Raw genomic sequence first — 25,779 nt, forward strand, 5'->3', positions numbered from 1 at the left:
ATGAACATATCTAACCCACCACCTGTTTTTGCAAATAACATTATTAGAACACAGCCTCTCCCTCCCCTATGGACCGTTTTTTGTGTCACAGTGGCTGATTTGAGTGGTAAAGACTGAGACTCTATTATCTGCAAAACCGGCAATATTTACTCTCAGGTTCTTTACAGAAAAAGTCCGTAGATATCACTAGTGGATCACCAAATACACTAAAAAGGGCTCAAATGTGTCATTTTATGAGTTCATAAGTAGCATGTGTCTGATCTCTGGAGCCCAGGGTCCAAAACTATGCTGAAATGGCCAGTGTGAAACTCAATGGCCAGTTATCTGCATTTCTATTTTAATAATCACATCAAAATAAGTGAATCATAAAGCTAAAGGTATGGAAAGGTTTTGCTGTTATTTCAGGATATAAAAAAGTAATGATGTATGTTATTTCAACTATAGAACATTAGACAACCCATAGTCTAAAACGTGAGTTCTTACAGTGTCCATATCTGTCATAGGAACATTTAGTGCCAACCATTTCAAATGGTTTTTATGAATCCCAAAAGAAAAAAAGAAAAAACAAGTAATTTATGTAAGACTATATTGAGGTTTTACGTAGAGTTATACCATGTAGAGCTTCCTACATTTTTGCTATGCATGGGGAAAAAAGACTGAACATAACTTTCTTATGATCTAAAGGTATCTAGAAATTTACATCACTGAGCGTCTCAGCCCAGGGCTTAATTCATCTGGCTTTTAATTCATCTGTGCTGTTGCCAGTAAATCTGTCTATGGTTGCAAAACTACATCAAGATTTTAGAACATTGTATTTACAGAACATAAAACAGACATGACCATGAAAATCTACATGTGGTTGTTTTCCTCTGTGACTTTTATACTTTCTCTGCTTGTGGAAATCTAACAAAAAGAACAACTTAAGAGGCCTCCAAAAAATATCCCAGGAAAACATCCCTTATGAAAATTTCTGCTGCCACCACTTGGGGAGAAAAAAAGGAACATTTTCTTCAGATTTCCAGTCCATTGGTCAGGAGTCTTCGGCTTTTAATGTCTTTAATAATTACTGGGTTCTATGTCCATTTTCAGGTACCTCCCCACAAAGATTCTGTTTCAGTGGGTACAGGATGGGACATAGCTATCTGTGTTCTAACAAGCATACTAAAACAATTCAGACATAGGCACTGGAAAGCTCTGTTTTGAAAAACCGCATAGGGGCGCCTGGGTGGCTCAGTCGGGTGAGCGTCCGACTTTGGCTCCGGTCATGATCTCGCGGTCCGTGAGTTCGAGCCCTGCGTCAGGCTCTGCTGACAGCTCGGAGCCCGGAGCCTGTTTCGGATTCTGTGTCTCCTTCTCTCTCTGACCCTCCCCCATTCATGCTCTGTCTCTCTCTGTCCCCAAAATAAATAAACTTTAAAAAAAGGAAAAAGAAAAACTACTGCATAACCTTCCCTGCTTCCAAAGTAATGAATTTTCCTATCTAGTTGTATTAGTTGATTTTTGCTGTTTAACAACAAAACACAAAGCTGCAGGGCATGCAATGAGCAGCTGTTGTTTAAATGACCGAAATAAGCTGGGTATCTCTAAGTAGCTCTGTGTATAAAGGCTGGGCTGGCTTGTATGTCAGGGGTGGGCCGACCAATCTGCTCCTCTAGACCGGCTTCAGCCGACATGACCGAGGCAAGTCTCATCCTCCAGCAGACTAGCTCAGACCTGTCCCCATGGTGATGCGGAGACGCTGAAGTAGAAGCCGGGTAGGTCTCTAGAGGCCTAGACTCAGGACAGGCTTGCCGCGGCTTCCACTTAAAGTGTATAGGCAAAGCAAGTGACATAGTCAAACTCAGAATCACAGGCAGAAAAATCCTTCCTGACACTTTAGTGGGAAGGACTGCAAAGTAACCTGACAAAGGGTAGGGGGACAGAGAGGTGAAAAATTGAGGACATTATTGCAGTCAAGCTCTAAAAAGTACAGAAAAAGCTCTGGACTGAAAGTGAATAGTGAGTCATGAATTTTATTTGGGGGGACGTGGGTTGGTGGACATGCTGAGTCAAGGGCATTTCTGGAAATGGCACAGTGTAATCCCTTCGTATCAAGGTACTTATCCACAGCCGACGCTGTCTTTTCTTCTGTTATCCAGTGAAGTATGTATACGCTGCTGTGCAAGTTCACACTGAGTATAAATACAACTTTATATACTGTATTAACATAATATAGTGCTATGTGTCAGACAGAGTTGAGTTCATGAAGCCATCCAACGAATCCAAGCAAACAGAGTTTTATATGAAAGGTGAAGGCTCTCAAATAATAATTATGAACATTTTTTAAGACTCATGCGTTTGAAAATCAATGATCTCTTACTTATTGTGAAAAAACTTAAGGTTTCCCATTTCAGAATGCATGATGTCCTGGGATGCCATGTGTTCAAGCTCAAAGCTGTGATAAAATATATTTTTGAGTACGAAAGAACATACATTTTCAAAGGAGGGTGTAAAATGCCAACAATACATTATCTTAGAATTTTTCTTGAATTCCTTTTATATTCAGGATAGATAGTAACTGTGGCTCATACTTGCCTATTAAACTATATTATCTCAAGACCTAATAATTGTATTCCTTCTATATTACATGCATGCTGAAATAATAAGACTGGCTTTCTTTAAACATTTCCTGAAATTGATACATCTAAATTCAGTCCGGTTTTTGGTTTTGGTTTTAATTAATGTGGATTAATGGAATTTTGCATTATAAAAATATCAATATATCTTTATTTTAATGAATTACCCCAGTACTCTGAAAATTGAAGCTTTTGTGTACATAACATGTAAATATTTAACAGAAATCATTTTGACGCATACATAAATCAGTGCTGGGAGAGTCACTGTTCTCAAAGTAAATACAGAGAGTGAAAAGATAAATTCCTAGTCTTGTGCCTGGTCCTGTCGTGGGAGAACATAAGGACCTCGTTACAATAAATAGACAACTCTTTCTTGTAAACTCACATCTCAGACATTTATAAAAATAGGAATTACTGGCGATAAATACTCTTGAGTTGGAATGCCACAGGAGATCTCCTGCTTAGGATTTCTTTTTTTCCAAAGTCCTCGCTAAGTCCTGATAACCAAGGAGCTTCGAAGAAAAAAACATGAGAAGGCACAGAAGGTTGATACGCGTGGGGTACTGAAAATCAAAGTTCTCATTTTCAGAACACGTTCATTGTTAATACGAATGCAGTACCCTTATGCCATTTTTGTTTCCTGGCTGGAGTTTCTACCAGACTCTCAAAAGTGCCAAGGGCATCCCATCCCCCAAGGATCCAATAAATTTGTTGATTTGATGTTAGGGACTCGATACCATCAAAAACGAAGTGAACCATGTAAGAGGGCACCTGCTCATTTGGAGCTGTTTGATAATGAATTAACTAAGGCAGGTTCCTAAACCAAAAATACCAATCACACACTGCCTATCAAATCATCATCTTACTTTATTTCTTATGATTTTGAAAAGCTTCACCTTTTTGTTGTTGTTACTTGAAAAATGGAATAGCTCCTGCAGGATCTGTCCTTGAAGCTTTTTTATGCAATTACAGTTGGTATTTAAATTAATATGGTAGTACAGGATAGATTCCAGATTAGAATGGAGAGACTTCCAAAGAGGAATATGAGAACAGCAAAGAAACTTGCATCCAGCTCTAACTAGAAACAAGCTCAGACTCTCCAACAGGAGGCGCTTTGGCTGTTCAGACAATAAAGGACTAACCAGGTTTATGTGCCATTCCTACTGGGCACCCTTAATGTATCCGTTCCCTGAGGAAAACTGGGAGGGTGTGCTTTTCCACTGGTTGGGTTACTAAGCAGTAACCGGGAGGGCAGGGAATTTGCTTGTTCACCTCGGTATCACTCAGACCCCAAACCCTCCTGGCAAATAGTTGGTGCGTGATAAATAATGGAATGAAGGAATTACAGATTTTAGATAGTTTTAAGTTCCCCGTAGAATTGGTGATTTTATAACAAGTGTAAAGCTCTCATTTATGCGCATGCGTGTGCTATAAGTATGCTGTTACTGGTTTGAGACAAAGATCTAAAGCATCCATAACAGGACCTTTTAGAGATAGGGTTTACATTTCATCTTGACAGCAGTGAACATTTACTCTTCATCCACCCACCATCACCAAGAAAAAATACCTTCAAATTTCTTATATCATTGATTAGAAGTAAAACAAATCAAAGCCATCAGACCAGTTTAATAAGGATGTTGCCTGACTTTCTCTACTGACACAGTGGATACCTTGGTCTGAGTAATGACGCTCAGTGAATATAAACATATCGTATAATTGACGCTTCGTTAAAGCAATGTGAAGCATACATGGAGGGCTAAGGCCGCCAGAGAAATTTCTCATAAATATGTAGGTTAGGACAGAAGTCAATGCTTCTAAAAATCCTTTATACTGCTAACCCATACCCCATAAAAGCAAATAATAGTCTCAAGAAAGCCATCCCCAGATGGGGCCACTTCAAAATAAAAGCCCTTTGCAGGTCACTTCTGCCTTCTATTCATCAGCCTGTGGTCCAGAATCCATGAGTCCTTACCTGTATTTCTTGAAGGGCTCTTCTGTAATGTTAAGTGAGCCAAGGGCCAATGAAGTCTCTGTAGACTTCCCTGGGGTTCTGTTTCCACACTCCACTCCCCACCTCTCCTTGACCCTATACAATGGAAGCCTTCCTATCTACTTTACGTCTCTGGGTAAACAAAGGCCAGAAGTGAGGAAGACAGTTAAACTCCTTTAAATACCTCTATTACAAAAAAAAAAAAAATCGTAATTTTAGTTAAGATTTTTAAAGCTCAAACTTGGGGCGCCTGGGTGGCTCAGTTGGTTAAGCATTCAACTCTTGATTTCAGCTCAGGTCATGATCTCACAGTTCCCAGTTCGTGAGTTCAAGCCCTGTGTCAGGCTCTGTGTTGACACTTGGGATTCTCTCTCTTCTCTCCCTCTGCCCCTCCCCCCAAATAAATAAATAAACTTAAAAAAAAAAGATTTTTAAATCTCAAACTTAACCTACCTTTGATTTTTATACCACTATATTGAGGTACGATTGACATACAAAAAGTTGTAGATATTTAACGTGTACAACTTGATGAGTTTAGAATTAGTGGACACGGGGAAACCATCACCACCATCTATGTTGTATATTCACCACCTCCAGAAGTTTCCGTTTGCCTTCTTTATTATTATTATTATGATTATTAGAATCAAAAGGTAGAGTGGTGGTTACCAGGGATTGGGGGCAGGGAATATGTAGGTGCATTTGTCAAAGGATACAGAGTTTCCATTATGTAAGATAAATAAGTCCTGAGATCTTCTGTACAGCATAATGCCTGTGGTTAACGACACTGTAGTGTATACTTAAAAATTCAGTAGAAAGGCAGCTCTTATATTAAACGTTCTTACCGCATAAAAAAGTAACTGCGATTCGTATTACTTCTTTAGTACAGCCCTGTCGGGATTTTTAAGTGAACAAACTGCAATGAATAATACTAGAAATGTTTGCTCAAAAAACACTAAGAAATGTTGGCCTGCGTTTATTCTTTTTTTTTTTTAATTCGGTCTTTCCTTCGAGAAAAATGTGTACTAATTTAGACAGGGAATTTGATCCACAGAGGAAATACATAAGGATGTTGAGGGAGAAATGAGCCAGGCACTTGGATTAGCTGAGCAAAATCTAGAAAATCTGTAGTGTGGGAAAACTAACAAGCAAAGAAAAACACATGCTCTAAATATTTTACAAGTTTAAAAGCCAATTGTTGACTGTGAAGGACTCAGTCCTGGTAAATCTCCAGGCTTCTCTGCTTTCCATTTCTTCAGAACAAATTTAAAAACAAAACAAAACAAAAAAACATGAATTTAAAAACTCTGACATTGTTATTTTTTATAATCTAGTCTCATAATCCTAGTATACATATTAAAAATGCACAGTTTCTATCACATATTTTACTATGTATCGTAGTGTGTATATTCTTTGAATTTTTCTAATATTACAAATTGAAATGTTTGTATTTTTCATTGTCATGAAAATATTTCTAGTCTTACAGATTTAATTCTTCACTTCTGTGGTCTGGATAGCAGACTGATCCTTTGGTTTTCCTTGAATGAAGAAAACTCTTTCTTTTTTTTAAATGTTTATTTTTGAGAGCGAGCGAGTGCAAGTGCAGAAGGGACAGAGAAAGAGGGAGAACAGAGGATCAAAGCAGGGTCTGCGCTGACAGCAGAGAGCCCTGTGCAGGGCTCGAACTCACGAACCAAACCCGTGAGATCATGACCTGAGCCGAAGTCAAGAGCCAAGACAGCTGCTTAACTGACGGAGCCACCCGGGCACCCCAAAAGTTCTTGTTACGTGTGAGAAAGGAAACGAGCGCGTGTCCATCTGGGCGTTAAGCTGTTCTAGATCTTCTATTTACCCCCTGGATCCACTCTCGGTTCTTCTCCCTCAACTCAGTGTGGACTTCATGGAAAGATACTTTACTTTCTGACTTCAGTTTCATTTGAATGGAGAATGCCAGCAAGAGAATAATAAAGGAAGGGAGGAGAATGGGGTCAGGGATTTAACCTCCTTTTTGCCCTCCCTGGAGAGTCACCTTGGAGACGGGCAACTTCTTTCAAGTAAAGAGGTCATAGTTAATGTCAGTACCCCTCTTCAGATAATCCCTCCCCCCGGCATCTCTGTCTCTCCCTCTCTACCCTCCCTCCTCTTTCTCCCTCCTTCTCAATACCATAATCTTAATACCTTAATAGCCCTGGGATCCTCACATGCTCTCTCTTAGGTCCCTTGCTCCTAACTTACATCTTTGAAAGTAAACTAAACGTGCCTCTTCCCTAGTTGTCGACCCTACTCTTCTTCTAGCTATAGCAATCAGTAAGAGCCATGTACTGATGGAAAAGGAACCTGCCTTCTCTGCCTGCAAGCCCTCGCAGCCCACTGCTGCCCCACCGAACCTGCTGTCTCTGAAGTCACTGGTGGTGTTCAGCGTCCACAATCCCACTCCTCTCAAAATAGCCTTCCTTACACTCTCTGTGCCCTTCGAAGCCCTGGAGAACAGCATTCATGCGTTCTTTCTCACGCGTTTTGGGTCGCCTTCCACCATATCACTTTCTTCTTCCATCTCCTTAAAAGTTTTTATCGGCTACTCCTAAGTGCTGTTGTTCTCCAAGTCTCTGCAGCCATTTCTCTAATTCTACCGGATTCCAACAGTAACTACGGTTTTAATTACCGCCTACACTCTGAGGCTTCCTAAATCTATAATTCCAGATCTTTTTGCTAATTCAAGGCCCGTATATTCAACAGTTCCATTATCAGTTCTAATGTGATCCCTTGGATACCTCAAAACATAGATGTCGGTTTATTAACCCATCTGTATCTCCAACCTAGCTCTTTTCCTGAATATTCTCACTTAAGTAGATATTAGAACGATCTCCCTGGGCACAGAAGACAAGAATAGTGGATTCCGGGGTGTGCCGCCCAGATCCCCTCCTTTAAGACAAAGGCATGCATTTCCCCAGTTGCTACAAGAATGCAGACAGCTTATGGATGAGTCCCTCCCCCAAAAGTGCCCTTAGGCACAAAGAGAGCTCCTTTGCCCAAAGTTATGCCCTTTTCCCCGGGGACAGTCCATAGCCAGTGATTGCTAAATATGGAGGAGCAAAGGCCCACCCTCCTGTCTCTATTGGGAACAGCTCTGATGGCTCTCCCAGCCCCAGATCACCAGTACGTCAAAGAAGGCCTCTGCTGCGAGTACATCAGAGTTCCACTTCTCACTCTGCCCAATCCTGCTTTCCTCAGTCTCTTCCAAGTGTTATTCCTGGGAATACTCCCCCCCAAAAGTGCCTGCACAAAATCTTACCTCCATGTCTCTCTTCCAGGAGGCCCAATCTAAGAGAGCAGGAAGTCAGTACCAGTCTTCATGACCCCATCTTCCTTATCTCCTTCCTGCAATGGCCACAGTCTGAATTCTCTCTTCTGAATAATCACCCTTTCTTTGAATCTGCCTTAGTTTAGATCTCCATCATTCATTATCAGTATTACCACAATTAACTGCCAACGGTCTGCCTAACTCCAGCTTTTCTTTCCTCTGTCTTATCTCCACTCTGCTGCCATTAATGACCTTTGCAAATAAAAAATTCCATCACATCACTCTCCTGTTAAATTCCACTGGAGCTTTTATAGTGAATTGAATTCTTGCCTACATCTATAGCATCAAACCCTTTACTTACCTTACTACTATTACTACCATTGCTATTGCTGTGGCCTCTGCCATCACCCCTCACACACATACCCACTCACTTACTTGGAATCTCAAAAAATCCGCGTGGCTCTGGTTTTCCCAATAGCGTATGCTCCTTTGTGCTTTGCTGCCTTTGAAAATGCTTGTCCTTCTACCTGGACTGTCTCCTTTGGTATACTCCATCCTTCACCTATGTTTTCTCTAGCTCTGAAACTTTAACATGTGGCTCCTGTTAAAATGCAGATTTTGACTCAGTAGATCAGAGGCTGCAAAGACGGTGCCTAGTCAGGGCGCTATCCATAGAGCAGCAGGGTCTGAGTGAGCTCTGACTCATTTGTTAGGAAGCAGACACGCAAAGCTATTGTTATTTAGTGGTGACATCTGAGTAGGAGCGTTACTCTGATATAAAGCAACACTGGATACTATTCATATTCTCCTGTAGTCCACTTACAGAGAATTTGTCCAGGGGAGAATATATCAAGGATCTGTGAGGTACCTCTTTGTCGCTGGTCTATTCTCCCCGGCGGCAACCCCACTGGTTGTTCATTGTTTTACGATGACAGTGTTCTCTAAAAGATCACCCTATCTACCAGCGTCATCTACAAAGTGTCGCTAGTAACAAATAAAAGCAAATCAGTATGCAAGGGAAAAAAAAACCCTAAAATTAATTTAAAATGTCCCAAGCTAGTTGGAGTGATAGCACTACAACCTGTCGAAGTTAAATTAACCTCAAAAGTAGGCGGCCATAGGGGAGACCTTACCACGTCTCTTCCAGAAATGAGTGACCCTTGCCTTAAAAATGTTTTGTCTTACTAACATGACATCAGACAGGGTATTAGATTAATGCTGTCATTCTTGGAAATTAATGAAGTCTGAATTACAAACTTAAGTTCTTTTAATACAGTTCTAATAGCATTCATATATTTCATTTTATTAAAACCAGCATATATTTGCTCGTGAGGTTTTTGCAGTGGGTATTCAAGGAAAAGATGGAAAGAGGATAGATCACAAAAAGACTAAACTAGTAAAATAAAAATCAAATTTATAATAATAATCAAAGACAAATAATAATTAAAATATTATTATTATTGAAAGATTAGCAATGAAAAGTAGCCATGGCAAAAGAAATAATTCACCAGGGATATATGATGATTCTAAATCTGTACGCATTTGAAAACGTATACCCCAAATGCGTAGAGTAAAAACCGATACAGTCACCACGAGAAATGGATAAATTCATTGTCGTACTTGGAGATTTTAGGATACCATTGTCAGAAATGTGTAAGTCCAGTAAATTAAAAAGAATCAGGGATATTGAATCGATTTTAGTATTTTGGGGCCATATCTTGCTAATCCTCCCTCTTTTATTATTAACACTGCTACGATGGTGGCAATTGTTTGCTGTAACGATAGACTCCTCAGAGTCCCCTGGAGTGAGTCTGTCTGTTCGTGGTGGACCTAAGGAGATTGTCGGTGGCTGTTTTGAAATAAAACCATCTGTAACATTAGCTGGGGCCCAGCTGGATGCATTTGGCCTTCAGCCAATTAATATAGCCATTACAATCTTTTCCAGTTCATCTTTGGGGGACTCATTCCTTGAATTTGACTAGACTTTGACTTTTTTTTTCTAATGCCAAAGCCTGCTCTTTTGGGGGCAGTCCTGAATAATTGCCTTAAATTTTCAATGGACAGAGAAGATTGATTTCCAAATGAGGGCTTCCTCTGCTTTCTGATGGGGCTTGGGCTCAGAGGCCGCAACAAAGAGAAGAAGAAGCCTTTTTTCCTGAGTCTTTTCTCTGTCAAGTTAGGAAATCCGTGAGAAGCACCCTTCCTCCAGGATACCCCTGGTGCCTGCCCTATCACTCTCATCCACTCTACGAATCCTTGGACACACCCTTGTCAGCTGCACAATGCAGGAGGAGCGTGGAGGGATATTTCTTTGTATTTACACCACCTGTTACATAGGAATCACCAGTATTCTCCTTAAAAGTTATGGGGCAGGGCACCTGGGTGGCTCAGTACATTGAATGTCCGACTCTTGATTTTCACCCAGGTCATGATCTCATGGTTCATGAGATCGAGCCCCGCTGGTCAGCGCAGAGCCTGCTTGAGATTCTCTGTCCCCCGCACTCTCTGCCCCTGTCCCCCTGCTCACATGTGCACATGCACTCTCTCCTAAAATAAACAAGTAAACACTTTTTTTCAAAAAGTTATGGGGTATTCTCCCTTGAATAGAGCCCCCCTCATCATTTTACTAGAGATTCCATCACAACAACTGCTTGCATGGTCTTCGGTTATTACCACTCCTCAGTTTCTCTACCAGGCTAAGCCAAGGTAGCTTTTCTCCATAGACTAGTAAGAACCTAAGGGCAAACTGATTTTTTTCCAGATTTATTGAGGCGTAATTGACAAAATTGTATAAATTTAAGGTGTACAATACAATGATTAGATACACATATATATTGTGAAATGGTCACCATAATAAGATTATTTAATGCATCCAACATATAGTTACCTTTTTTTTCCCCTTTGTGATGAGAACATTTAAGATTACTCTATTAGCAAATTTCAGGTATACGATACCATATTATTAACAGCAATCACCATGACATATATTAGGTGCTCAGAAGTTATTCATCTTGTAACTGTAAAATTATACTCTTTGACCAATATCTCCTATTATCCTCACCTGCCCCCAGTCCCTGGCAACCAACATTCTATTCTTTTTCTATGAGTTTGACATTTTTAGATTTCACTTATAAGTGGGATCATACAGTATATCTGATTTAGTTCACTTAACATTATGGCCTCAAGGTCTCTCCATGTGGTTACAGATGACAATATTTGCTTATTTTTTTAATGGCTGAATAATATTCCAGAATAATATTATTCTCATATTGTGTGTGTGTGTGTGTGTGTGTGTGTGTGCATACCACATTTTTTCTATCCTTTCCTCCATTGACTGCCACTTAGGCTATTTCCATGTCTCCCTATTGTGAAAAATGCTGCAATGAACATGGGACACAGATTTCCCTTCAACATAATGATTTTGTTTATTTCTGATATATACCCCAAAGTGACATTTTTCCAAGGAAGACATACAAGTGGTCAATAGGTACGTAATAAAGTGCTCAACATCACTCATCATCAGGGAAATGCAAATCAAAACCACAATGAGATAGCACCTCGCACTTGTTAGAATGGCTATTATCAAAAAGACGAGAGAGAGCAAGTGTTGGTGAGGATGTGGAGAGAAGGAAACCCTTGTGCACTGTTGGTAGGAAGGCACTTGGTATATCCACTATCAAAAACAGTATGAAGCACCCTCAACAAATTAAAAATGAAACAACCAAATTGATTCTTGTCCTCCCATGTTTGTTCCGTTAATTCTAGAAACCCTGCAAAGTTTATTAATTTTGGGGGTGCGGGTGGGCGATAATTTTTGAAAATTCTAAGTTCTGTGTAATTTCTTTTATACCTAGACTTTTGCCTGACAGCTATGTAGAGCCCCGAAACAGGTGCATTTATTACCCATCCGTCTCCATCCCTTTTACCAAAACAGAGGAAGGTAGACAGGTGACCTGATACAGCAGAAAGAAGACCGCTCAGATGTCAAGACAAGTCTGAGTAGGTTTGCAGGATTTGTAAGAAGATGCAAAAGTAACCATTGTACGTCTCAAGGATTATCAAAGGGAAAGGGATCTCCGTGAAGCTGCTCAACTCCTAAAACTGTCATTATCTCACCTGTACATCGTGTGATGGTTTAAATAGTAGATGAGTGCCTGGACTACTGGAACCATCTATTGTATACCAATCCACAATGGGAGGCCTGTTTTGTCATGTATCTGTGCATCATACTTATACCCTCTTTGGCACTGTGGACTCCTGCCTTGACAGGTAGATTTTACTTAGTATCATAAATTTGCCACCCTCCCCCCCATACTCTTTAAGCCCCCTTAAGTTGAATATTTATAGCTAATGTCCTTCTCTGCCTCCAACTTAGAAAGCCTCTATGCAGGCAAGCACACAGATACAGAGACATGCGCACCTTACACAAATATAACTAATCTTTGTGCACAGCGCATAGCACAGAACTGAGCACCCTCCTCTGAACTGAGGGTGGAGTTATTGTGCATTCCCATGAGTTGAAATATTTCCCCCTAAGCCCTTCCTTCCATTGGCAGAGGGAAATCATCTATCAGAATCAGCTAGTGGATATTTTTACACCAGGCAAGTTCTGTCTGGAAATTCAGGCGTGTTGTGCTTACCTTTTCCCCGATTTGAAAATCAAAGCCGCTTAAGCCACTTGTGTTGATGAATGTGTTTATTGACTGTGTTAGGATGGGGAAAAAATACTTCCTATTTTGTGATTCTGTAATCCTAAAGCAGTCAATTAAACTTTTCTCAGAATCAATTCTCTTTGCAAAAAGGAGCTAAACATTTTGTTCTCTAATGTTGCTTAGCAATGGGATTTATAAAGCACTGGTGTTGGAGTCACAGACATGGTTTGAAAACTTAATTTTGTCATTAACTAGTTAGATAGCATCGATTAAGTTATTTCCTCCCTCTGACCCTCAGTTACCATTTAATCAATAAAACGCATATGCGCATATATATGTGTGTGTGTATATATATATATATATATATATATATATATATACACACACACACACAAAAGCATCAGACTAGACTTTTTTATTGTTCATTTCACAATCTGTATCCTTTTGAGAGGACAGTTATGAAACCATTCTGACGTACAAAGCATGAATAATGATACCATCAACAACTGTATATTCAATACCCATATTAGAAACACAGTTGGGGCCTCCTGTGAACCTTCCCCAAGTTACATTCCCAGCCTCTGCCATAGTTACCTTTATTATGGATTTACTTTTTATTATTCCCAAGCATTTCATTACTATATCTGTATGTATTCTAACCCATCACTTCCTGTGAATCATAGCATACTGGTAAATTCCTTGACAGTTTGCTGTTTCCCTCTTAACATAATATTTGTGAGTCTCATCCAAGAGTATATATTAACTCTCATTGACTCATTTTTCACTGATGTTTGTATTACTTTTGGTGGACATACCACAATTTATGTACTCATTCCCCTCTTGATAACATTTCACTTTTCTGGTTATTTGCTAGAACCCACAGTGAAACTATGACCACTGTTATACAAGTCTCCTTAATTGGTTGTATATATCTCTAGGAAAGGAATTGCTGGGGCGTAAATTATACATATCTCAAATCTACCAGAATATGACCAACTGTTCTCCAGCATGATTAAAACTATTTATATTTCCTCATCAGTGAAAAGAAATCCTGCTGCTCCATATCCTGGCTAAGACATTTGTTATTGTTGGGCTTTTTAGCTTTTTTGAAGTCTGAGGGCTGAGGAATGGCATCTCTTTGTGACTAATTTGCATTTCACTCATTTCTAGTGAGGGTGAGAATTTGTTCCTGTGTTTATTGGCCATCTGTATTTCCACAGGCCTTTTCGGGTCTTTTTCTATTTTTCTACTTCGTTGTTTTCTTTTTGTTATTGACTTATACTTTCAAAACTCTATTTTGAATACTAATCTTTGGTAATTTTTTGCATTCCAAGTATCTTCCCCAAACTGCCTTGTTTTTTTCATTTTTTGTTGTGTCTTTTGCTACCCAGACATTTTCAGTTTTAATCTTTCCTTTAGCATTTTTACTTCATTTGTCTTGTTTAAGAAATCCTTCATCTCACCTTAAATTTTCATAAATAGTCTCCTTTCTTTTATTCTAAATAATTTAAAACTTTCTTTCTTTCTTTCTTTCTTTCTTTCTTTCTTTCTTTCTTTCTTTCTTCCCTTCCTTCCTTCCTTCCTTCCTTCCTTCCTTCCTTCCTTCCTTTATTTTTTCGGGGGCAGGTATTTATAATATCAACCTTGTCATCTATAAATTTTCTATATATGTCAGAGCCAATTCATAAGAGTCTTGTTTCTTTACTATTGGCCTATTTGTCTCTGCTTTTGTCTAATACTGTCTTATTCAATAAAACGTTATAAGCCTTGTTATCATAGGACAAGAGCACCCACTAGGTTTTTCTTTTTTAAAAGTATTCTATTTCTTTTGAGCTCTTTGACCTTTTTAAATGTATTTTTAGAGTCATCCTGCTAATCAAACCTCTATCAAGATTTCTATTAGAATTGCATTACCTTTATGGAGAGAATTAGTAAAGAATTGACATTGATATTAACTTGGTTATTTTTATCCATGAACATAGAATGGCTCAGTTAATTTTTCAGTTCCTTATATACGTTTATTTTCTTCAATATCTTTTAGTAAAATATTATACTGTTCTCCAGATAGTTTCTCTGATCTTGTGATTGACTTTTTCCTAGGTACTGTATATTTTTTGTGGCTATAGTTAATCATGTATTTTGAACATTATGTTTTCAAATGTTTTTTTTTTTCCTTGGATGTAGTAAATTATTTTTGTATTATTTTGTATTTTGTATTTGGTTGTATATCTAGCAAGTTTTATACATGAATAAATATACATCACTAATTTATATTTAATTTTTAAAATTTCTAATATGGAGGGCGCCTGGCTGGCTCAGTCTGTTAAGCAACTGTCTGACTCAGTTTCAGCTAAGGTCATGATCTCATGGTTCATGAGATCAAGCCCCACATAAGCCTTTGTACTGACAGTGCGGAGCCTGCTTGGGATTCTCTCTCCCGCTCTCTCTGTCCCTCCTCTGTTCATGCTTTTTTCTCTCTCTCAAACATTTCAAAAGTGTTTCAGTATTATTTGTGCATTCCCTTTCCCTTTTCCTTTGAAAAACTCTTCCAGATTTGACTACTCTATGAGTCTCTTTAAACAGTCAACTTTGGATTAAACAGATTAACTTTGCTAATCCTCTCTTGTAGTTTTTTTCTGTTTCATTAACGTCACATTCATTTGTTATTATTACCTTTTTCTATGATTTCAGGTCTATTTTGTTTCTTCTGTAATTTCTTGACTTCGATTTTTATTTCACTAATTTTTAGATAATCTTTATTTCTAATATTTGCATTTGTGGACATGTATTTTTCTTTAAAATTTTTTTAATGTTTATTTTTTAGAGAGAGAGAGAGAGAGACAAAGCACGTGCAGGGAAGAGGCAGAGAGAAAGGGAGACACAGAATCTGAAGCAGGCTCCGGGCTCTGAGCTGTCAGCACAGAGCCCAAAGCGGGGCTCAAAATCATGTGAGATCATGACCTGAGCCGAAGTCTGAGGCTTAAGTGACTAGGCCACCCAGGTACCCTGATAAGCTTTTTAATTATGTTGTTCAAATCTTCTTTATGAATTTTTATCTGCAGAGTCTATTATTACTGAGAGATGGATATTAAAGTTTTCCTCATGAAGAAGAACTTTTCAAGTTTCTCTTACAGCTCTAACAATTTCTGCCTATAAATATTTGTGATATAACTACAATCCAGTGTGCAATCGTTATATTTCTTCGTGAGGGTGAACCTTTTATCATTATGTAATAGCCATTTTATTTTATTTCATTTCATTTCATTTTATTTCATTTTATTTTATTTATTTTATTATCTTTTTAGAGCGAGGTGGGGGTAGAGACAGAGGCAGAAGGAGAGAGGGAATCATAAGCAGGCCCCAGGCCCAGCGCAGAGCCCAAAGTGGGACTTGATACAACGACTCTAGGATCATGATCTGAGCCGAAATCAAGAGGCAGATGCTGGGGTGCCTGGGTGGCTCAGTCAGTTGAGCGTCTGACTTCAGCTCAGGTCATGATCTCGCAGCTGGTGAGTTCAACCCTACATAGGGCTTGCTGCTGTTAGCCTGTCAGCGCAGACAAGGCTTCAGATCTTCTGTTCCCCTATCTCTGCCCCTCCCCTGCTTCTTCTCTCTCAAAAATAAATAAAGATTTAAAAAAAGAAAAAAGAGGGGCGCCTGGGGGCTCAGTCGGTTGAGCGTCTGACTTCGCCTCAGGTCATGATCTCGCAGTTTGTGAGTTCGAGCCCCGCGTGGGGCTCTGTGCTGACAGCTGGGAACCTGGAGCCTTCTTCAGATTCTGTGTCTCTCCATCTCTCAGCCCCTCCCCTGCTCATGCTCTGTGTCTCTCTGTCTCTCAGTAATAAATAAACATTAAAAAAAAAATTTGTAAAAAGGAAGAAAGGAAGAAAAAAGAGTCCGATGTCCCATGCTCAACTGACTAAGCCAACCTGGTGCTCCTGTAACAGCCCTTTTTATACCCATTTTACTTTTTTGCCCAAAAGTCCATTTCCTTACAAGAGGCCAGTTAACCCAGTTTTCCTTTGTTAGTATTCACCTGGCTTATCACTATCCTTTTACTCTCAACTTTTCTCATTCCTTAGTTTTAGATGGACCTTTTAGATGGACCTTATGTGTTCCATCTAACAGTCTCTCTCATAACTGATAGGCTTAGTCCATTCATATTCTTGGAGATCATTGATATTTTTGGCTTTATTTCTACTACCATTACATCTAGCTTAGTTTTTTCCTCTGTTATCCTATATCTTTCCTGATATACTTTTTGTTGATTTTTTTTACATTTTTATTTTCTTTATTCATTTAGAAGACATAAGTTCCATCTTTCTCCTGGCTTACTGCTCCTTTAGCCTTAAGAAGCTTTACCTACTTCATTCGTGGCTTCTGCAGATTTATCTTACTCTGTTCTTAATGTGTGGGTGTGTGAACTCAGCTCTGCACTTGACTTTTTAAATGTTTATTTCATAAACAATATTTAGGGTTTTGTTGTTGTTTTCTTTTTCTTTTTTTTTTAATTGGGAGGGTTTTTCCTCCATACCAATCCATTCTGTTAGTAGAAAATCTTCACCCTGTTCTCCCTTTCCTGTTAACATCTCTTCAAACTGATCAGTTGGATAGTGAGGAAGATAATTTCCACCTCTGGATAACGGAAATTTTTAATAATTCTTAAAGACAGAAGGGAGAAAGTCGCTTTTTCCTGTTTTCTGACTGTCCATACTGATAGCAGTAATCAAAGCTTATGTGGAGGAGTAGTTCTCTAAAACATATTCTGCTCAACTCCTGCCAAAAAAGTTGGCCACAATACTTTCTTGTAGACTCTAATTCTCTAAGGGCAATAAAAAATGTTTTATATGACTTTTAAAAGTTGCTCATCTCTCAATTGTGTTAAGTTGAAAAGAAAAAGATAGAATGACTGTACCTACTTTTTCTGAAAAATAATTTTTAGTAGCTGTCCTTAGACCCTAGAGCATAAATTGATGATATTTGGTCCACGTTGCAGCTTCCTCCCACATGTTGGCCTCCTTACTGTCTTTTAACGGTTCGAAATCTAGACTTAGAAGGTTGATGATGGTCGCGGAGACACTTAGTTGACTACCAGAGTTTCATGTTCCCCTCCCATAGTATAGAATAAGTTCTTGCAAGTGGCTGAGCGAAGGAGAGCTGTATCCCCAAGTCCCTTCTCCTTTGTAGATAGGTTAGAGCATGTATCAATTTCTCGCCAATAGAATATGAGTGAAAGCGATACATATCCATTTGTAGGCTGAGGTATTTAAGTATCATACGTGTGAGATTCCTCACTCTTTCTGCCTTCTAGAAGCTTCATGGCACCAGGCTTATCTTCAAATTATAAAATGGTAGGATCATGAGAGGGAATTCTGAGTTGTCGCTTGGAGGACAGCCATGTAACTCACTCTTGACTGTGATATGAGCAGAAACCAAACATTTTTAATATTCACCCCCTGAGATTTAAGAGTTGTTTATGGTATCAGTTGCCTAACCTAGCTTGTACAGTGACACTTTTTTTCAACGGGCACCTAATACTTTAAGCCTCCAAAATTCATGGCCGTTGTTAGTTGCTTTTAGGGTAAATATCTCCACCCAGGAGGTGCAATAGTGGCGATGTGTTTTTCAGTGAATTATTTCATATTTTTTACCTTTCAGGGTTTTTTGATGAAATTCCTTCAAGGGAAACACACACATATATATTTTTTTCATATAATTTTCATATATTTCATATAATATATATATGGGAAAGCTGTGTTTGGAGGTGCAAGCATTTTTTAGTATATGCGGATTTCAAAGAGAGCATATTTGTTATTTACATTAAATTTACTCTGAGTTATTAATAGAACAAATTAAATTACTGTTCAATGTGGTGGTAAGTAGAGCCAATTTCATTATGTTAAGTGGTACTTAAAATGCTCCTAAGTCTTCAATCGTTTATTATCTTAGACAGCACATAATAATATGCTAGGTTTTTTTTTTTTCCAGTGAATGCTTTTAAAGGTAAGGGACAGCTGTGTAAGAAATCAGCTTTAAAAGATCCACTCCAATAGCTGTAATTTAACTTTTTTAGCAAGTGGATAAAAATTAACTTCACCTTTATATAAATGCATGAAAATTTACTCAGTTATCTAATAATATTCTAATTACTCTATAGTTAGAATTTTATGTGAGTGCAAAAAAATAAAAATAAAAATTGAAAAAATGATTTAGCCTATTAAGCTACTGGTGCAAACCTTCCTCTGGGCTCACCTGATATTCTAAAAAGGAATGTGTGAGCTTTTTTCCAGTCCTAAGCTAAGTAAGGGTGTACGTTCTACCACATGTTACTCAAAATGAAACCATTTACCTTTCCAACAAGGTCATGATTAGAAGCTTTATTTTCCTATCAAATTTGAGCTCTGTTTTACAGTATCAGGATACAATATCCATAGTGCTTAGTCCCATGGTACATTGTAAGTGAACCTGCAAGGATGAACCATGTGCCTATTGCTTAAAAATCCTGTTTTGGGGGCACCTGGGTAGCTCAGTCAGTTGAGCGGCCGACTTCGGCTCAGGTCATGGTCTCGCGGCCCGTGAGTTCGAGCCCCACATCGGGCTCTGTGCTGACAGCTCAGAGCCTGGAGCCTGTTTCAGATTCTGTGTCTCCCTCTCTCTGACCCTCCCCCATTCATGCTCTGTCTCTCTCTGTCTCAAAAATAAATAAACGTTAAAAAAATTTTTTTTAAAAAATCCTGCTTCGAATAGCAAACAGGGATAGAGTTCATTTACCTTTACTAATGCACCAGACTGTTAACCCCCTGTAAGTAATGGTTTGGCTGTATTAATAAGAGTATTATAATGGAAAGCTGTGCATTTTCCAGATGGAACATGTACACCCTTAGAAACATATAAGATCATGAGATTTTTACGATAAAATGAGTATATTGGAGCATAAGTTAAATAGTTACTACCATTTAGTAGGCAGCTTGTATGTGTCGAGAGTTGTGATAAGTGATTTATGGGCATAATCTTACTTAATGTTCACAGCATCCTGCAAGTTGAATTCCTACTTTATGTAAGTAAATTGAGTCTCTAGGAGGATAAATACATTTCTGAAGGTAACAAGATTAGTTAATGGCGGAACTGAAATTTGAATATTGCTTCCAAAGCCGGTGCATTTTCCACAAAAACACACTGCGTGCCTTCCCAACTACTTGACACAGTTGTATTATGAATTACATATTTTATATTTTATTTACACAGAATTTAAGTATTTTTTGTACTGATGTACTGATCCTATCCCAAATCAACGGAAAAGGGAAGGAAATACCATTATCATGATCATTCCAGAAGCTGGCGACTACAGTTTTCTGGGGGATTAAACTGCTGCAAGACAAAATTATAAATCTGCCTCCCAGTAGAAAGGATCCTAAGCAGGGAATCCCATCTGGTGTGGCAGCCTCTGACACTGGCCATTGCCAACCCAGAGGCAGTCCCCTCCTCTTTCTCTGCTGACAGTTCTCATGGTGGAATTTCCTTAATTTTAGAGATAGAAGTGATCACCACCTGAGCCCCTAGGGATGAATCCTTAGTACTGTAAGCCAGTTTTTGTAACTTCTTTCTCTTTGAGAGGTGTTTGGACAGTCAGGCCTCCTGGATGCGGCTTCTAGAAAGCCTTTGCTTTCCTAACGTAGATGTGATTTCTTAAGATGCTCCAGTCATAGGATGGGTATGCCAACAGATGGCATCTGAGGATGGCTGAACAGAAGGTGCAAAGGACAGCTTCACTCTACTTGATAAAATTGTGTAATCCTTCTCAGCTCCAGTTTTCAGATAAGTAGGTCATTATCCTAAATGTGTAGATACCATGTATGCAGTTCAGAACAGGAAATTAGAAAAGCCACTAGCATATTTGGGTTTAAAGAACTTCAAAATGCACATTGTATAGGTTTAATTTTCATTATTCTTTTAATATTTCAACCAAAAAAAAAATCAGTAAGATATAGTGAGATTTGTTTTTTCCCGTGCCTATATTAAAATACTAGAATTAAAAGCAAATTTTTGATTTCACTCTTCTAGCTTGGGACTTTCTAAATATGTCTCTCTAGGGCCACCATCAATAAAATTAGGCTGTTTTCCCACTTCTTAACAGCTCCTTTCTGCCTGCTGACATTCAAGCCAATGCAAATGTCACTTGTCCCCTCCCCTCTATACCCATCCAGACCCCCTCTACCTAGGGAGGTATTAAAAATGAGAAAGGTAATGGATAGAGAGGAACAAAGAAGAGAGGGAATTTCTAAGACACTGGGTATAGAAATTGGGGTAAAGGAACTCTTTACCATACTTTCAACATCCAGATAACTCTTTAAATCCAATTTAAAAATATATCATTAATCCTGTGGCTTCGTCCAGAAGGGGCACAGAAAGAAGATCATTAGGGATAATAGGCTGTGTTCCAGCCTTTAGACACAGAGGGCTTCTCACAAACCCAACACCCTGTGGAAAGCATTCTGATGTTCTGTTTCCGTAAAGAAGAACCACAGACACAATCACATGCTTATTTGCAATCCTTGAAGTGTTTTAGAGTAAAGATACTGTGAAATACAAATTGTCATTTCTAATGTCTCCGCATTCAGAGAGAAGAGTTTGATTTCAGAATTCCAAACAATGTTCACTTGCCAAGTATAAAATGAGCCTTCTCCCAGGTATAGAAGTGACTGCAGTCTCTTCGGGGCCACTGTCTTGATTATGAAGTACTATGTCTTTTCTCTCATCCTGCACACCGCATCAGAAATTAGAATGGCAGCTGCTAACCATGCAAAAAGATTTTCCATTTTCAAGGGAAAAGCATTATTTTATGAATTTAATTTTCTCTAACAGAAAACATAATCCACCTACGAAAGAGCATGATGATTTAATTAACATCTAGCTGTACCTTGGCCACTAATGGATGCATTGTTCCTTAACCAGTGTCAAATTCAGAAAATGCTGCTGCCAGATTAAACCTCTCTAAGGAGGAATAAGAAAATATACGTATCTAATCCATTTATATCAGGAGAAATGACCTGGGGCAGTAATGTTATTTTCTATTAAGGTAATCTGGAAAGTGGATGGAAACCAGTTAGACAGTAATTTAATATAAGCACAACACAGAACTCAGAAATGAACAAATTTATTCCTTTACTGAAGAATGGTTAAATGGTACCTTAAGCTTGTATGTGATCTGAGAAAATTGTTTTCAAAGCCTGGAACATAGTAATTTTATGAGCACTGCTTCAAAGGTTATTGAGAAAGTATTCCAAAGGAAATATAAAGGACATATTTCCTCTTACAAAAGTCATTAGAGAGGGGCACCTGGGTGGCTCAGTTGGTTAAGCCTCCAACTTCAGCTCAGGTCATGATCTCATGGTTCATGAGTTCGAGCCCCGTGCCAGGCTCTGTGCTGACAGCTCAGAGCCTGGAGCCTCCTTTGGATCCTGTGTCTCCTCCTTTCTTTGTCTCCTCCTCTCTCTGCCCCTTTCCTGCTCATGCTGCATCTCTCTCTCTCAAAAATAAATAAACATTAAAAAAAATGATAAAAGTCATTAGAAAGTCATTACCTTAACTTATATGCTTATAGTAAGATTTTTTTTTAAGTAAGCTTAAGAAATCTTTACTAAGAATAAAATGTCTGTGCAATAGAGTGAGTAACACATTTGATCTAAGCTACCCAGGAGCCCTGAGTGCCCTCGTGTGGCTCAGCACCTACATTGTGACTCTGTGTCTCTGTGATCCATGAAATCAGTGTGATACCTGGAAAATAAGGAGCCTCCAGGACCCTGCTCCAAAGATGATGGCCAAAATTCTTTCCAATTATTTATTACCTCAGCTAAACTTGTTGTCAAATATTCTAAATATTTTTCCTTTATATAAGTATGGTGAGTAGGTAGATGATAGATAGCTAAATGATAGAGACATAGAGACATAGAGATGTAGATAGATACATTGGTAGATATATAGACACATATATAGAGATGTAGAAACATAGATAAATATGCCAAAATCCTAGCAGTGATATGAAGCTTTGTTTTACAAACCAACTTAATAGGGGTGCCAGGGTGGCTCAGTCGGTTAAGCGTCTGACTCTTGATTTCAGCTCTGGTCATGATCTCACGATTGGTGAGTTTGAGCCCCACACTAACAGTGCAGACCCTGCTTGGGATTCTCTCTCTCATTCTCTCTCTCCCAAAATAAATAAATAAACTTAAAAAAATAAAAAATTAAAAAAAAACCAACTTAATAAAACATCTATTTGTTCTGACCATTCTACTACTATCCCAATCCTAAACATTCTACATCCCTGACTCCTAACACGATAGCTTTCTAAATGTTTTCTAACGCTTATTTATTTTTGAGAGACAGAGTGTGAGCAGGGGAGGGGCAGAGAGAGAGGGAGACAGAATCTGAAGCAGGCTCCAGGCTCCGAGCTGTCAGCACAGAGCCCAACGTGGGGCTCGAACCCACCAACTATGAAATCATGATCTGAGCCAAAGCCAGATGCTTAACTGACTGAGCCATCCAGGTGCCCCTAACACAGTAGCTTTCATATCACCTCCTATATCTTGACCCATGATATATCAAACTTCTAAAACTTTTACAAATTGAGAGTTATTTGTTGGTTGTATCACTTTTTCTCTCATTGTCTGGAAGTAACCATTAGAATTAACTCAAGGTACAATTAGGAAGTTACGTCTCACTTCAAACAGGGTCAAAGATAGTTTCACTTGCATGCTGTTTCACAAAACTGACACCTCATATTTTATTCTTTAGCTTTCAAATAAATGTAGAGATTTTGCTGAAATGAATAAAGAGATACTTTTTGAATGTGAAGGAGATATAAATTAAGACCTGTAGTAAACTAGTGCTTCAGAAAAAGCCTTGCATATTTTAAGGAATAAAAAAAGAAAGGCCTATTAAGAGCTTTTCAGAATCTCCTGAGAGATTATTTGCAGAAAGAAACCAAGGTTTATGCAGAGAGTATTTTCTTATAATAACGGTGATTAAAGCCGATTGAATAGGTATAAAGGGAGATCAAGAACAAAATTGTCCATAGATTCAATGCAGTCCTGCCTGGTAACAGAAGATGAACAAAGGGTGAATCTTCAGGTTCTAAGATTTTAATATATGTTTGATGGTTATGCTAGTTTACAAAGTCACATAAGCCATTATTAGCATACAGTAACCCTCCCCTTATCCGCGGGGGATACATTCCAAGACCCCAGTGGATGCTTGAAACTATAGATGCTACCGGACCCTATATATACTATGTTTTTTTTCTATACGTACATACCTATGATAATGTTTAATTTATGAATTGGACAAAGAGATTAGCAACAATAATAAAATAGAACAATTATAACAACATGCTGTTATAAAAGTTATGTGAATGTGGTCTCTCTCTCAAAATATTCTGTTGCACAGTACTCACCCTTCTCGTGATGAAGTGAGACCACGAAATGCCTACGTTATGAGAGAAAGCGAAATGGGTGACCAGGCACTGTGACGTGGTGTTAGGCTACTATTGACCTTCTGACAGTCCATCAGAAGGAGGATCATCTGCTACTGGACTGAGTTACTGTGGGTAACTGAAACCTCAGACACCAAAAAACAAAACCATGAACGAGGGGGCACTACAGGCATACTTGGTCTGTCTCATTGTGCCTTGTTTTATTGCCCTTTGCAGATATTGTTTTTTACACATTGAACGTTTGTGGCAACCCTGTGTTGAGCAAGCCTGATGACGCCATTTTCCCCACAGCCTTTGCCCACTTCGTGTCTCTGCGTCATATTGTAGTAATTCTCGCAGTATTACAGTTTTTCATTATATTTGTTATGGGATCTGTGGTCCGTGGTTATGACTCGTGGAAAGCTGCGATTATGGTTAATGTTTTTTAGCAATATAGTATGTTTAAATTAAGGTATGTAACATAATAGACACAATGCTATTACACACTTAAAGTATGGTGTAAACATAACTTTTATATGCACTGGGAAACTAAAAAAATTGCTTTATTACGCTATTGATCTTATTGCAGTGGTCTAGAATCAAATCTTCAAGATCTCTGAGATAGGCTCATACCATAGATTGATAATTCATTTATTCCATTAGATTCTATTGGCTAGAATATTCTATAAAGTGGAGAAGGAAGCAAAGCTTAATAATACGTTCATTTAAGAATATGTTTTCAATGCCAACTCATTGCAAAGCCCTGTTCAGGATGCTAAGATACGTCAGTAAATAAAACAAAATCCCCTTTCTCATGGAGTTTTTATTCTATTGGGTGATATGCCTAATAAACAAATAAATGCATAAATAACTGAATGCCATGAAGAAAAAATAAGACAGGATAAGAGGGAGTATGATGAAGGGTGTATATGCTATTTCCGTGGGTAGTCAAGAAAGATCCCACAGTTAAGCTGACGTTTGAACTGACAAGTAAATGCAGAGAAATCCATCTGGGAAGGGGTATTCCAGGACAATAGTCATCAGGTCAAGTTCCCAGAGCAGGAGCACTGCCGACATCTTCGAGGAACAACCAGAAGGCCAATGTACCCAGACAGTGGAGGGAGCAAGTTGGGAAGTAGAAGAGAAGGATAAGAGTTAAGTAAGGTCAGAGAGCTGGGGTGAGAGGCCAGGCTATTACAGGCCATCCTAAAGGGGTTTTATCTTATTCTCAATGAGGCTGGAAGTTACTAGAGAATTTTTTCAGATCACTTATTAAAGTAGGACAGTAATGGAGGGTCAAGAGAATAACATGATCTGATTTATCTTTTAATGGATCAGCCAGGCTGCAGTATGGAAAATAGATTGCAGGGCAGCAGTGTAGAAAAAGGGAAGCCATTCAGGAAGATCGGCTGATGGCCAGCTCTCTAGGGCAGTAGTAGCCCAAGTGGTGAGAAGTTGGGTATATACTTGAAAGAAATGGACAGAACTGGGTGAAGAATGTGTGACAACAAATTAGAACTACCTAACTGGAAAATGTAACTCTCAGATAAACAAAACGTTCTGATTTGTAATAGGAGACATAGGAGTTTATATACATTTTTGGTGAAAATACTGTTACATACGTTTTGGTGAATATAGAGAAATGTCTAACAGGTAGCACTGTCCTGAGCTGAATAATAAGGTAGATCTAAAAATAGCGAGGCACTCCCGTCATTAAAATTTTCAAGGCAGAGACCGTGTATATCCATCCACAGTGT

At 38.6% G+C, this 25,779-nt stretch overlaps 1 long non-coding RNA gene across 1 annotated transcript in view; it reads left to right on the forward strand.

Annotated features, from left to right (window-relative positions):
- The window catches only part of LOC128314353 (uncharacterized), a 53,711-nt gene that overhangs the window by 27,452 nt on the left and 480 nt on the right, over positions 1–25,779 (forward strand). Inside the window, exon 2 of the long non-coding RNA XR_008295888.1 lies at positions 11,758–12,172. This is a non-coding gene — a long non-coding RNA (uncharacterized LOC128314353). The remainder of the gene's footprint in view (positions 1–11,757; positions 12,173–25,779) is intronic.

The sequence above is a fragment of the Acinonyx jubatus genome, chromosome B1, assembly GCF_027475565.1.
Source record: "Acinonyx jubatus isolate Ajub_Pintada_27869175 chromosome B1, VMU_Ajub_asm_v1.0, whole genome shotgun sequence".
NCBI lineage: Eukaryota > Metazoa > Chordata > Mammalia > Carnivora > Felidae > Acinonyx > Acinonyx jubatus.